The 13,257-nt window shown below is 36.8% G+C and overlaps 1 long non-coding RNA gene across 1 annotated transcript in view; it reads left to right on the top strand.

The window, feature by feature from the left end:
• Positions 1 to 375: 375 nt before the first annotated feature.
• The window catches only part of LOC125965076 (uncharacterized), a 35,934-nt gene continuing 23,052 nt past the window's right edge, over positions 376 to 13,257 (top strand). The window contains exon 1 of the long non-coding RNA XR_007478575.1: positions 376 to 438. This is a non-coding gene — a long non-coding RNA (uncharacterized LOC125965076). The remainder of the gene's footprint in view (positions 439 to 13,257) is intronic.

The raw sequence follows: 13,257 nt of genomic DNA, 5'->3' as shown, positions 1-13,257 counted from the left end.
TTACATTTGGTATTTTTTCTTATAAATAAAGGCTTTAAGTTGTTACATATTCAAATTGACCAGTCTTCTGCATGAGGATTAGAAAGGGCTTCCGTATAGGCATATGTTTGTATCTGCAAAGTAAAGAAGCATGCCTGACGTATTTCCTCTGTAAGTTGATGTGGAGGGGAATGCCTGTGAGGAAACATTTATCTCTTACTTTGCTATAATGTTGTAAAGTATTTTGTAGATGCTTTTTATTTTCCAACAAAAATATTTAAGGATAACTGTTACGACTTCCACTTCCTAAAGATAGAGTGAATATGTTTTTCTCAATTCCTCCTGCTTAGCAAAACTAAAAACCTTGGACATTATTTAAAAATCAAACACAAGACTCTGGAAAGTAGAAAGAGGAGGGAGATCATCTATGGAACTTGCAACCCCAGAAACAACATGGTGGTGAGTTCCTGGGTTTCTCTCGCATTATACATCCCAGTCTTAGAGTTGAAGAAGCCATTGCACCCCAGAAACGCCAAGGGGCACAGACAAACATAGTCCCCCAGAAAGCCTGCTGTCTAGTTAAAGGACCAGGGAAAAGGCAGCCTACACACTCCCACCCATGCCAGCAAAAGCTAAGTTGGGCGGGTTACTTATGCCCACCCTAGGCTGTAACAAGGCACTTCTGTCCCCCTCCCTGCTGCTGGGGTGGTGTCAGAGAAGGCCAAGTAGGGAGCCAAGACTTTTCAAAGTGCCTTCCCCCAAGTATCATTGGAGACCATGTGGGGAGACAGAACTTTCCACTCCTCATGGCAGTAATGAGATACCTTTCTGTTCCCCACTGGGGTAGTGTCAAAGGAAACCTAGGGAGAGTCAGGACTTTCACCATCACCCAGGGGGTAATGAGGTCACTATCACTGCAGTGTTGATGGAGGCCACAGGGTGATCCAGAACTCCCATCCCCACCCAACAGTATCAAGCAGCCTCCCACCCTCTGTTGTCAGTGGAGGCCACGTGGGGAACCTAGACTTCTACCTCCACCTGACAATAATGAGGCAACCCCCTGCCAGAGTGGCATCAGAAAATGCCCGCTAAAACAGAAAGTTTAAGTAAAATCCAGAGTCTCCTAACTTAATATGCAGCTCTTCAGGTTTCAGTTGAAAAGTACTCCTCATAGCAAGAACCAGGAAGATCTCAAACTGAATGAAAAAAGACAATCAGTAGATGCCTTACTAATTTCCTAGGGCTGCTGTAACAAATTACTACAAACTGGCATAAAACAATAGAAATTTATTCTCTCAAGAGTTCTGGAGGCCAGAAATCCAAAATCAAGGTGTCAGCAGGGCTGCCCTTCCTTCAAAGGTTCTAAGAAAGGGTCTGTTCCTTGCCTTTTCCAGCTTCTAGTGATTCCAGGTATTTCTTGGTTTATAGCTGCATCAGTGTAATATCAGCTTCCATGGACACATTGCCTCCTCCTCTGTATTTCCCTTATAAGGATACCTATCACTGGGTTAAGTCCTGCCCAGATAATCCAGGATGATCTCTTCAACTCAAGATCTAATCAACAGGATCTAATCAACATTTATAGAACATTTTACCCAACAGAAACAGAATATACGTTCTTTTCAAGTGCACTTGGAACACATAACAAGATAGATCATGTCCTGCACTATGAAACAAAACTTAACACATTAAAAAAAATCTGAAATCATACAGAGCACATTCTCTGACTGCGATAGAATTGAACTAGAAATAACAAAAAAAAAAATCACAGGAAAAATTGTAGCACTAAATGCATGTATTAGAAAAGCAGAAATGTCTCAAATTAATAAACTAAACTCCCACTCCAAGAGCTTAGGAAGAGAAGAGCAAGATAAGCCCAAATCAAGGAGAAGGAAAGAAATAACACAGATAAGAGTGGCAATCAATGAAAATGAAAAAAAATAGAAAAATCAATAATGAAAACAGCTGATTGTTTGAAGAGATCAACAAAGTTGACAAACCTCCAGAAAGACTGACAAAAAAAAAAAAAAGATACAAACTACCAACATCAGGAATGAAACAGGGGCTATCACTGCAGATCCTGTAAATATTAAAAGGATAATAGGATAATACTAAGAACAATGTTACATGCATATAACTGACAACTTAGATGAAATGGACCACTTCCTCAAAAAACACAAACTACCACAATTCATCCAATATAAAATGGATATCTCTATATGTACTAAGGAGATTGAACTCATAATTTTAGAACAGAAAAATGAAATCACCAGGCTCCGATGGTTTCACTAGAAAATTCTACAAAGTGTTTAAAGAAGAATTGACTTCAATTCCACACAATCTCTCACAGAAAACAGAAGAAGGAATACTTCCTGATTAATTTTTATGAAGCTAGTAGTACTTGGACATCAAAATGACACAAAGATAATACAAAAAAAAGAAAGAAAACCACAGGCCAGTCAATATCCCTCATGATTATAGATGCAAAAATTCTTAACAAACTATTAACACAAAGAATTCAGCAATGTATAAGAAGAATTATACAGAAAGATCAAGTGGGATTCATTCCAGGAATGCTGGTTGATACCAGAAAATCAATATAATCCATCATATTAACAGACAAAAAAAATCATATGATCATCATATCAATTGATGCAGAAAAAGCATTTGACAATATTCAAAACATATTCATAATAAAAACTCTCAGAAAAATAGGAATACAATGGAACCTCCTTAACTGATAGAGAATATCTACAAAAAACCTATAGCTAACATTATGTTTAATGGTGAAAGGCTGAATGCTTTCCCCTCTAAGACTGGGAGCAAGGTAAGAATGTCTACGCTTACAACTCTTATTCAGCACAACTCTTCAAGTTCTAGCCAAAGCAGTAAGGCAAGAAAGAAACTAAAAGCCATAAATATCAGAAAGGAAAAAAAAAAACTGTCCTTATATGAAGATGGCATGATTGTTTAGGTAGAATGTCTCAAGGATTTTAAAAACAAAGACAAAAATAAAAAACCTCTTAGAAGCTAACAAACGAGTTCAGCAAGGTTGCAAAGTACAAGATAAATGCACACAAAAAAATTGTATTTTTACATACTAACAATGAACACATGGACACTGAAATTAAAAACACAATATTCTTGGGCTTCCCTGGTGGCGCAGTGGTTGAGAATCTGCCTGCTAATGCAGGGGACACGGGTTTGAGCCCTGGTCTGGGAGGATCCCACATGCCGTGGAGCAACTGGGCCCGTGAGCCACAACTGCTGAGCCTGTGCGTCTGGAGCCTGTGCTCCGCGACAAGAGAGGCCGCGATAGAGGCCCGCACACCGCAATGAAGAGTGGCCCCCGCTTGCCACAGCTGGAGAAAGCCTTTGCACAAAAACAAAGACCCAACACAGCAAAAATAAATTAGTTAATTAAACCAGTCTCTTGGAGAAAGATACACATTATGGAAAAAAACAAAACAAAAACCCCACAATATTCTTTATATTTATTCCATAAAAAAAGTATGAGTAAATCTAATGGAATGTATACAGAATTTTTATGCTGAAAACTATACAAAGTTGATGAAAGAAATAAAAAAATAAGTAAATGAAATAACATACCTTATATGTGAATTGAAATATTCAACATACTAAAGATCTCAATTCTTCCAAATTAATATACAGGGTTAATGAAATTCCTATCAAAATCCCAGCAAGATTTTTTTGTAGATATAGACAAAATTATTCTGAAACGTATATGAAAAGGCAAAGTAACTAAAATAGTTAGATCAACTTTGAAAAAGAATAATGTGAAAAAGAAAAATGATTTCAAGAACTATAATATAGTTACAGTAATGAAAGTATATGGTATTGGCAGAGGGATAGAAAATGGAACAGGATGGAAGGCCTAGAAATACATTCACACAAGTATATTCAACTGGTTTCTGACAAAGATGCAAAAGCCATTCAATGGAGGAAGCACATAATTTTCAACAATGCAGCTAGACATCCACAGGCAAAAAAAATCAACCTTGACCTAAGTCTCACATGTTATACAAAAATTAACTCAAAATGGTCATGAACTTAAATATGTAAGCTAAAACTTTAGAATTTCTAGGAAAAAACAGGAGAAAATCTTCATGACCTAGGGTGAAGCAAAGAGTTCTTTGACTTAACACCAAAAGCATGGTATATAAAAGGAAAATTGATAAATCAGACTTCATCCAAATTAAAAACTTTGAGAAAGATCCTGTTAAGAGAATTCAAAGAAGTTAAAGAGTGCGTAAAAGTACTTACAAATCACATATAATAAAGGACAGGTATCTAGAATATATTTTTAAAATTGTCAAAACTCAAACAAAAATTATAATTAGAAAATGAGCAAAAGATATGAAGAGTCTTGTCACCAAAATGACAACTAAGCACATGAAAAGATGTTCAACATTATCAGTTATTAAGGAAATGCAAGTGAAAATCACAATAGGATATTACTACACACCTATCAGATGGCTAAAATAAGAAATTTGACACCACCAAATGCTAGTGAAAATGGGGAGAAACTGGATCACTCATACATTGCTGAAGGGACTGTAAAGTGGGTGGAGCCACTCTGGAAAATAGCTTGGCAGTTTCTTAAAATACTAAACATGCAACTACCATATAACCAGCAATTGTACTCCTGAGCATTTAACCCAAAGAGATGAAGACAGTGTCCATACAAGAACTTGTGCTTGAATGTTACAGCAGCTGTATTTGCAATAACCAGAAACTGGACACAACCCAGATGTCTTTCAGTGGCTGAGTATTAAACAAATTAGCACATTCATACCATGGAATACTACTCAGCAGTAAAAAGGAACATGTATTGATGCAGAATAATTTGGAACATGTATTGATACAGAACAATTTAGACAAATCTCCAGGAAGAATAATTACGCAGAGTGAAAAAAGCCAGTCCCTAAAGTTTACATATTATATGATTCCATTTACATAACATTCTTGAAATGACAAAATTATAAATTGGAGAACCAGTCTAGTGGCTGCCAGGGGTTAAAAAGGGGGTGTAGGTGGGAGGGAGGTAGGTTTGGCTATAAAAGGGCAACATTTGGAATCATGATAGAAATGTTCTGTGTCTGACTTCAATGTCAGTATCCCAATTGTGATATTGTATAAAGTTTTGCAAGATGTTACCATTTTACATGTGATCTCTCTATATTATTTTTACAACTCCATGTGAATCTATAACTATGTCAAAATAAAAAATATAATTTAAAACCCCGACTAAAACCAGGTTTTAAAATAGTTTTATTTAATACTTTCAAGATAATAATTCATAGAAAAATTAACTTGGGTTTTGTTAATATTACCAGAGCTAAAACAATTTTGAGTTTTGATAGTGTAAGATTCCTTTGACCCATGTAACTTACTATGTCATAAATTTCTGGATATGTTGGTTTTTTTGTTTTTTTAAATTTTTTGCTTTATTTTGTTTGTTTCTTTTGAGAAACCATGTCTTTAAAAATCTAGAGAAAGATTTTTTTAAGTATAATGCAACACTTGGAAAAGAATTATGCTTCTTTAATAATTCAAATTACAATTGGCCTCTATCTGCCCTAAATTAAATCTCTGTGAAAGAATTAGGGGAAAATGCTCATGGCTTGGAAAAGACTAAGTTCAGGTAATTATACTCTTGGCCACAATAAACCTTACTTTTTTACAATATACTTTTCTCTTGGAAACAAAACACAGAAAACTGCACTAGAGTACCCTTGCTCTGTCGTGAATGGTGTTACACTATGAGTAAATCGTATCCCCTGTTTACACATCTTGGGACATAAGGTGCTTTATTCATGGAGGCCCCATGGCTTTGTTTTTGACATTGCTGGTTTAAGTTCTGTAATCAATGAGAACAGGACTAAATTCCAGCTTTGTTCCACTTGAGCTCCTGTTAGGCCAGCAAGGTGGGCTTGAAGAGTATTGGCCTCGGGGTCACAGGGTTTGGGCTCAACTCTGCCTCTCTCATTTATGAGCTATATGGCATTGGGAAAGTCACTTGAACTACCTGAGCTTAGAATTTTTTATTTGTAGCAAAAGAAAAATTACATCTTCCACCCAGGATGATGAGAAATAAAGAGAAAATATATATAAATAGACTTGCTCATGTTATTAGCTCAGTAATTGATCACTCTTACTATTACTGTTATTTGGGCTTGGCACTTGCTATGCTGTGTTTCTGTTTATCTTTGATTTATCCTTTCAACTGGATTGTGAGTACCTGGAGGGCAGACATGCCACCAAACCACCTTTATAACCCTCACATCTTTCAGGATAATGTCTTGCACTCAATAGGGGCTAAGTAAAAATATTAGTTGATAACAAAGATGATGCTATAAGTGGAACAATTGAAGGTAGTATATCATGTTGAAGTTCCTTTAACACATCTGTGCACAAATTTTAGTGCATTGGAATGAACTAGGGAGTTGGTAAAACAGATCTCTGTTCTCTACCTCCTACCCCAGGGAATCTGATACAGCAGGCCTAGGAGTCTGCATTTTAGAAAGCTCCCTGGGTAATTATGATGCAGGTGGTCCATGTACTGATCACATTTAGAGAAACCATGCTTTAGTAGATAACCTATGTCTTGCTGACTGTTAAGTTGTAAAGAGATTACCCATATGATACATAAAGTAGGAACTGATGATTGTTGAAATGAAAATTTGGTCTGCAACGTCATCCAAAAAATCCACTTTATCACTGAGCTGCCAGGCACATATTACAAAACTAATCAGAACTTACTTTTAATTAACATGTTTTATGTCCTAGTTATCTAAGCCAAAACTATATATGTACATGCTGTCTTCTTGGCTCCAGCTTGCCTAGTGAAGAGAAAATAGAAATGGAATAAAATGCCCAGTGGGCATTAGACTGCAAATACATTTATCCTGCAGCAAAGCATTAATTTATAAAGGCAACTGCAATGCATTATGCATACAGTCCATCCTCATTTGGACCCCAAACTGACTCTTAGAGAGACATGTCCTTTCTCTAGTGACTGCTATTTAGGACAAAGACTTGGAACTAATAACAAAATGATTGTACTTCCTAAGAGTGCTACCCTAAAGCACTTTCTTTCATTATTAGGAAGACTTGATACAAAATTAAGCAAATAAGAACTGGTGGCAAGAGTTATGTCCTCCTTCCACCATAGGGACATAGGGACCATTTAGAGACAAAAATAAAAGTGATTTTGTTCTTCATGAGAACAAGTAATACAGAAAAGAGCTGTTATTTACTTTTGGTTTTCATTCAAAGACTTCAAAATAGTGATTAAGAATAATGCCTGTTTTCAGATGGGTAATAAGAAAAAAAGGGGAACATTTTCTTGTTAGGCTATAAAACTGAAAATAATCATTTTGATATCTTCTCCTCCATCCTTACATTATTTACAAAACTACTTCTATTAATATGTAAATTATCCAAAATAAAATATAAAATCAGTTTACTAAGAAATCACGGTTCTGTAGAAGATACTAGTATATGATATATGTATTCTGGAACTCAATGATAATCCAAGTCCTTGACCCTAACGTGGGTTCTACAGTGAAATGGATGCAACTGGTCCCTCTTGTAGGCCATCTCAAACATTTCCCATTCCTGAGAATATGAACAAAAAATGGACTTTGAAAAAATATGTATTCTTAGATCTTGATTCTACTCCAACTCTGCAATAATTACAGTAATTACAAAGATAAAGGGTAAAAGTCACAAAGTGCTGGCTGGGACATTCCAGAGCAGGAGAAAGCTTGGCGCCATTTTTATAGTTATGCCTGTTAAGATTTAATAGATGGAAAGTTTCATTAGTGAGCTGTGCTGCAATTAACTTCAAGGAGGTTCCAGACTACTGTATGTTGCTGTTACCGACAGAAAACTGTTCAGCTTTCCCTCTTGAAAGAGTGTATTGGATTTTCAACACTTTAATTATAAAAAGTTATGAGGCATGATTTAAAAAAATTTAATGTAGAGCCTAGTTTCTCCTTATCATAGAACCATAGTAATAACAGACTTTTATTCTTCATTTGACACGCTAATTGTTGACTCTCTGGGAGTGAGTCATTTTGGGATTGTATCATTATTGGTATTAATTATTTTAGAAGAAAAAAGGTACAAAAATCTTTGTACCTCTTTTCCCTCTCTCTCCTCCTATCTCATAAAATCATGTCCTAATGGGATTGTGGCAAATTTGGAAACTATGATTTCTTTAAATCAAAGAATTTCCTGAATCACATACTCCACCTTTACTGTAAAATGCTTGCTCTCACCTCTGACAAGCTGGCAAATTTCAGAGAATAAACATTGGAATCCAGTGACTTGCTTTTCTCCAGTGGCTGGTCAGATTCCAGCCTACTTTTGGAGCTTTGAGTCTAGACTTGAGTAAAGTGTCCATAGGCAGAACTTTGCAGACTCCTCTTCGCTGGAGGTGAAGATGGTGCTCCCCTTTATAGTATAAGCAAACCGTTGAAGGTCATCCAGTGTTATTCCTCATGGAAATTACTGCCATGTTCTGGGTTTTGTGTCCTTCAGAAGACTTTCTCTATCTAGCATGTTATTTGATTTCTCTATCCTATGACATGGCTAAACTGTTATGGTCCTTACTGTTATGTTTTATTGTGTTAAACAGCAGACTGCTATGAGTCTTTTAATGACTTAAAGAATGAGATATGTATTTCATGACTTTTACAACCTGTCTTAATACTCCTTCCAGTTACAGTCCACCCACCCGCTTCCATTCTACATGTGTTTCCGTTAATAGGCTGCAGATTTTTTACGTGTGGTAAGTATGTAACCATGATAGGCACTTTCAGAGACATCTTAGCTTTTTCAGACACAAGGATGCAGTTTGGTGTCTGGGAACAGTAATTTAGTTTGACAAGCAGTTATGGAGTACCTAAAAAACTAGAGTTTTAATCTACATGGAATTATCCCACAGACAGTGTTTGCTGCTGTCAGAGCAGCACAAATGCATCAGTTCTTTTCTACCTAAGTGTGAAGTCTGGAAGTGGGTGACATATTATTGATATTTTATCATGTGGTAACACTGTTGCTGACTTACGAGTGGTTGGAAGACCATGGTCTGTCTATTGGACTAAACTTCTCCCTGAACTTGGCGTGTCCCCAAAGTCCTACCTCCTCCCCAGTGGATAATCTTTCGTAAAGTTCTACACCCTCCTTATTTTCCTTGTCTTCGTGAATTCATCAGACCTGGCCACGCCATGTCCCAAAATGTGACCAGTATGTGAAGAATGGCAGGAAGTCATGCTTAGAGATTCCACAGTCCCCCAAGAGGTTCCACAATAGGGTACAGATCAGGGCACAGGGCCCCATCAACCCTTTCCACACACCACAGTTTTCAGTACTTTGATGCCTTTTGATGTAGGGTCTGTTTTTTGGAAAATCTTTTTTGGTTTAGTTCTGAGAAAATTATTAATACTTGGGTTAAGGTTGGGTCAGAGTTTAAGAGATCAGTATGTTTATTTGGGTTTTATATATTTGTGGTTGGTTTTAGTTTCTGCTCTTAAACACCAGCAGCAAATTCTTGGGGTTTGTGAAGCATTGCATCACTTTCTTTCTGTCTTCTTGTGACATGGTGTCTGGATAATGCAGTTAGAAATCAGACTGGGAATTAAAGTCTCTTTGTCGCAACTGAGTGAGTTCTGACCTCCGGTGCAGTACCTTGCATCATGTTATATATTTTTTGACTTCTCTGTTAATCAACGTGTTTGTTTATCAGTTTTCTCACAGAAGGGTAGTTAGAATTAATCTTTAAAATGCAGGTAAGCAGTGTAACATTATTAGAACTGGTTTGTGTATGTCAAATGGATTGCTACATTTTGCATATTTAACTATCTTTTTTGGTCTGCATTCTCATTTGAAGAAACATTTAACTTTTTATAAGCAAGGACAGTATAATATACAATGCTACTAAGCCTAATATTCAAGAATGTTTTCATACATGTCTTAGTATTAATTAGGGAGCAGTTCTTGTTTGACATGTTTACTTGGATTCTTAATAGGTTTCCAAGTGGGGTAATGCAGTAAGTACCCAGAAAAACTAACAATTATCTAGTCTAAAGAGCTTTGGATTTCACTGTAAAATTAAAATTGTGTGGAAATTGTGTTTTCATTCTACTCATATTAACCTTTTCTTATCCATATTAGCTAAAGGTTAACTTGTTCCTGCCATTTTTATGAAGTGAGAAGCAGGAACTTTGTCTTTTTATGAAAGGAAGCACAGGAGTGACAAGCAGTCATTAGAGATTGAAAGTAAAAGCGACTGTGAGATTGTTATAACATAGCTTATTGTATAAGCCCAATTTTGACTTTTGTAAGTGCTGATATTAGGAAGAGTGAGCATAATTGCATATATGAAATTTATATTCATTTTACCCTGTCTGATGCCAGTGCCTGTTGGGAGACAGAGTGCTGTGACTTTCTGGGAGGGAAATGAATCTCACAGGCGGGTGTCACTGCCCCCAAGCACCAGAGTTGAGGAAATCTGGGTTTTTTTTTTGTTGTTGTTGTTTTTATATTTTCTTGGCTGGGCTGCACAGCATGTGGCATCTTAGCTCCCCCAGCAGGGATTGAACCCACGCCCCTTGCTTTTGAAGGATGGAGTCTTAACCAGTGGACCACCAGGGAGTCCCTAGGAGATCTGTTTTAAGTGTAGCTCAGAGACCAAGGGAGAGAATTCCTATTGTTTTCTTTTTTTGTTTTCCTGACTTCACCACTGTGTTCCCAAGTAGCTAACTTGTTTCTCTGCCTCTCACAAATGAACAATATGGCCAAAGGAAATATTATTAGTGTCTTCACAAAATGGCAGAGTGGAAAAGGATTGTTAGGTTTCCAGATCTCATTTCATAAGTATTCAGGGAAAGGGAGACCCTGAGAGGGGTGAGTAGCTGGTTATCTGGATGGGAGAGTTATCTCCAGTAATTGTAAGGCTTTCAATAATGGTAAATTCTCCTAAGAATCTGAGGAAACAAAAATGGGAAATAACTCCTGTTTACTAGGTTTTTTAAAAGTTGATTGGAAACATTTTTAACCTCCCTAAAGAGAATAGGAGAACCTCAATCTTTTAAAACACTAGTTTCCAGTCAGTGGGGTGAACCTTTTGCTAGAATTTGTCCCATAATTTCTAAATGAGTGAACAGAAATAAGAAAGGTATTATACTATTTTATGCTGAATTAACCTCACTATATACTGCTAAAGATCTATCTCTGGAGACACATCATAAAAACTAAGCACTTTTACCACCATGGCACTATTAAAAAGTATTTCATATTTTATTATTAGGGTGTAAAATTACTAATCAAGGGTGGGAAATGACCAGGAGAAAATAGGAGAAAAAGAGAGTCATTGAAACATGCTGAAATATTACCAAGCTTTCATGAATGTATTTTTCCCCTCATCTTTTAGGGCCAGCACATTTTAAATAAAAGTCAGTATGTTTAGAATAATAGATCATAATAAATACTGTTGCAAATGAATGAATTCTGTTTTGTCTAGCAGGATCATCAAGGCAGAAGAGCTTCTCTAAACGCATCATTGATTTCAATGAAAGCAAAACTTCTTTTAGGTTATGAACCCCTCCTATATTGCAAAATTGCTTCCCCTCATGCCAACACAAACAGTACCACCCCAGAATTAGGGGATTATTATGTTGGTTCTAGAAGGAGGGTGTTGAATTGATGTCTAATTTTTAGTAAATCCCATCAAAATTACTTTTTGAATAAAGGAACAAATATAATCATATATTTGGTAAACCATAATCTGGAGAACATTCCACAGGTCTTTGTCACCCTTCAACGTATCCTTAGAATGTACCTCAAGAATGCCTCCAGAGAGAGAGCTGGAAGTCAAGGCACTTGCATCGCATTTTGAGTTCCATCATGCTGTGTCTTACGTAGGCTTCTGAGACCCTCTAATCTTTCATTTTCTTCTCCCTTTCTATTGTTCCTTTCTTCTACATGCCAAGAAGGCATTGGGAGATTTAGGTGACGAGATTGGACCCTTTCCTTCTCATGAAAGGCAATATAGGCTCTGGAGTCAGACTACACACGTTCACATCTCAATTTGATCACTTATAATGTCTCAGTTTTCTCATTTGTAAAGTGGGAATAATGATGGTTTCTATCATGGAGGGATTAAATAAATATGTATAAAGTATTTAGAACAGTTCTTGAAAAGAAATGCTATTATTATTAAGTGATTACTACTGTCTTTCTTTTTATTTATTATTTTTTTTATTGGAGTAAAATTGCTTTACAATGTTGTGTTAGTTTCTGCTGTACAATGAAGTGAATCAGCTATATGTACACCTATATTCCCTCCCTCTTGGACCTCTTTCTCACCCCACCCCCCATCCTACCCATCTAGGTTGTCACAAGTGTCAGTGCAAAGGCTGCATCCACTGAGCTTTCCTGGTTCTCCTAGGCAGAGTGTTGTACTTTGTGTATAATCCCAGTAGAGCAGTTTGTTTTTTAACAGTTTGTTTCCATGTGTATTTCCTCACTAGACAATAAATCCCTTGAGGTAGGGATTGGAGGATGGTATTTTATTGGTGTATTCCTAACACTAGCACAGTTTCCAGGCATTCATTAGGCATCCAGTGTTTATGAATGAATGAATACATGGATGGATGAATGAATGCATGTTTCACTTGTTGTCTCCCAATATCCATTCTCTACTTGTTTCTTTAGAAATAGAGTCTCCAAATTTTAGCAGAGCATATGGCTGTCCAGCTAATGACCACATTTCCCAGCCTCCCTTTCAGGCAAGGTATGGCCATGTGATTACATTCTGGCTGATGGAATGTACATGGAAGTGTGGTGTTCCATTTATAGGTTATGCCCTTAAAGAAAAGAGTCACATCCTCCATTTTCCCTTTTCCTCCTGCCAGTGGCTAGAAGGTGGATGTGATGGTGACATCTGAAATAGCTGTCTTAGACCATGAGATGGATGGCACTTGTTGAGGATGGCAGAGCAACAAGATCTAATAATTCATATGTTCTTAATGATGTGGAGCTGCTATACCAGCCCCGCACAGCTTGTATTCAAATATCTCTCTTGTTTGGAGCACTGTTTTGCTGTTGATGTTTGTTTTGGTGGTAGGTGGGTCTTTGTTTCACCATCTGAGTCTGCCCACAGAGCTACATTTATTGAATCTCCGCCCTTTGATAGATAAGTTTCTAATGCAGATAACATTGATAAAAAAATAGATAAGAATTAGCTTA

The sequence above is a fragment of the Orcinus orca genome, chromosome 7, assembly GCF_937001465.1.
Source record: "Orcinus orca chromosome 7, mOrcOrc1.1, whole genome shotgun sequence".
NCBI lineage: Eukaryota > Metazoa > Chordata > Mammalia > Artiodactyla > Delphinidae > Orcinus > Orcinus orca.
Note: the sequence above shows the minus strand (reverse complement) of the source record. Positions and strands in the feature narration are given on the sequence as shown.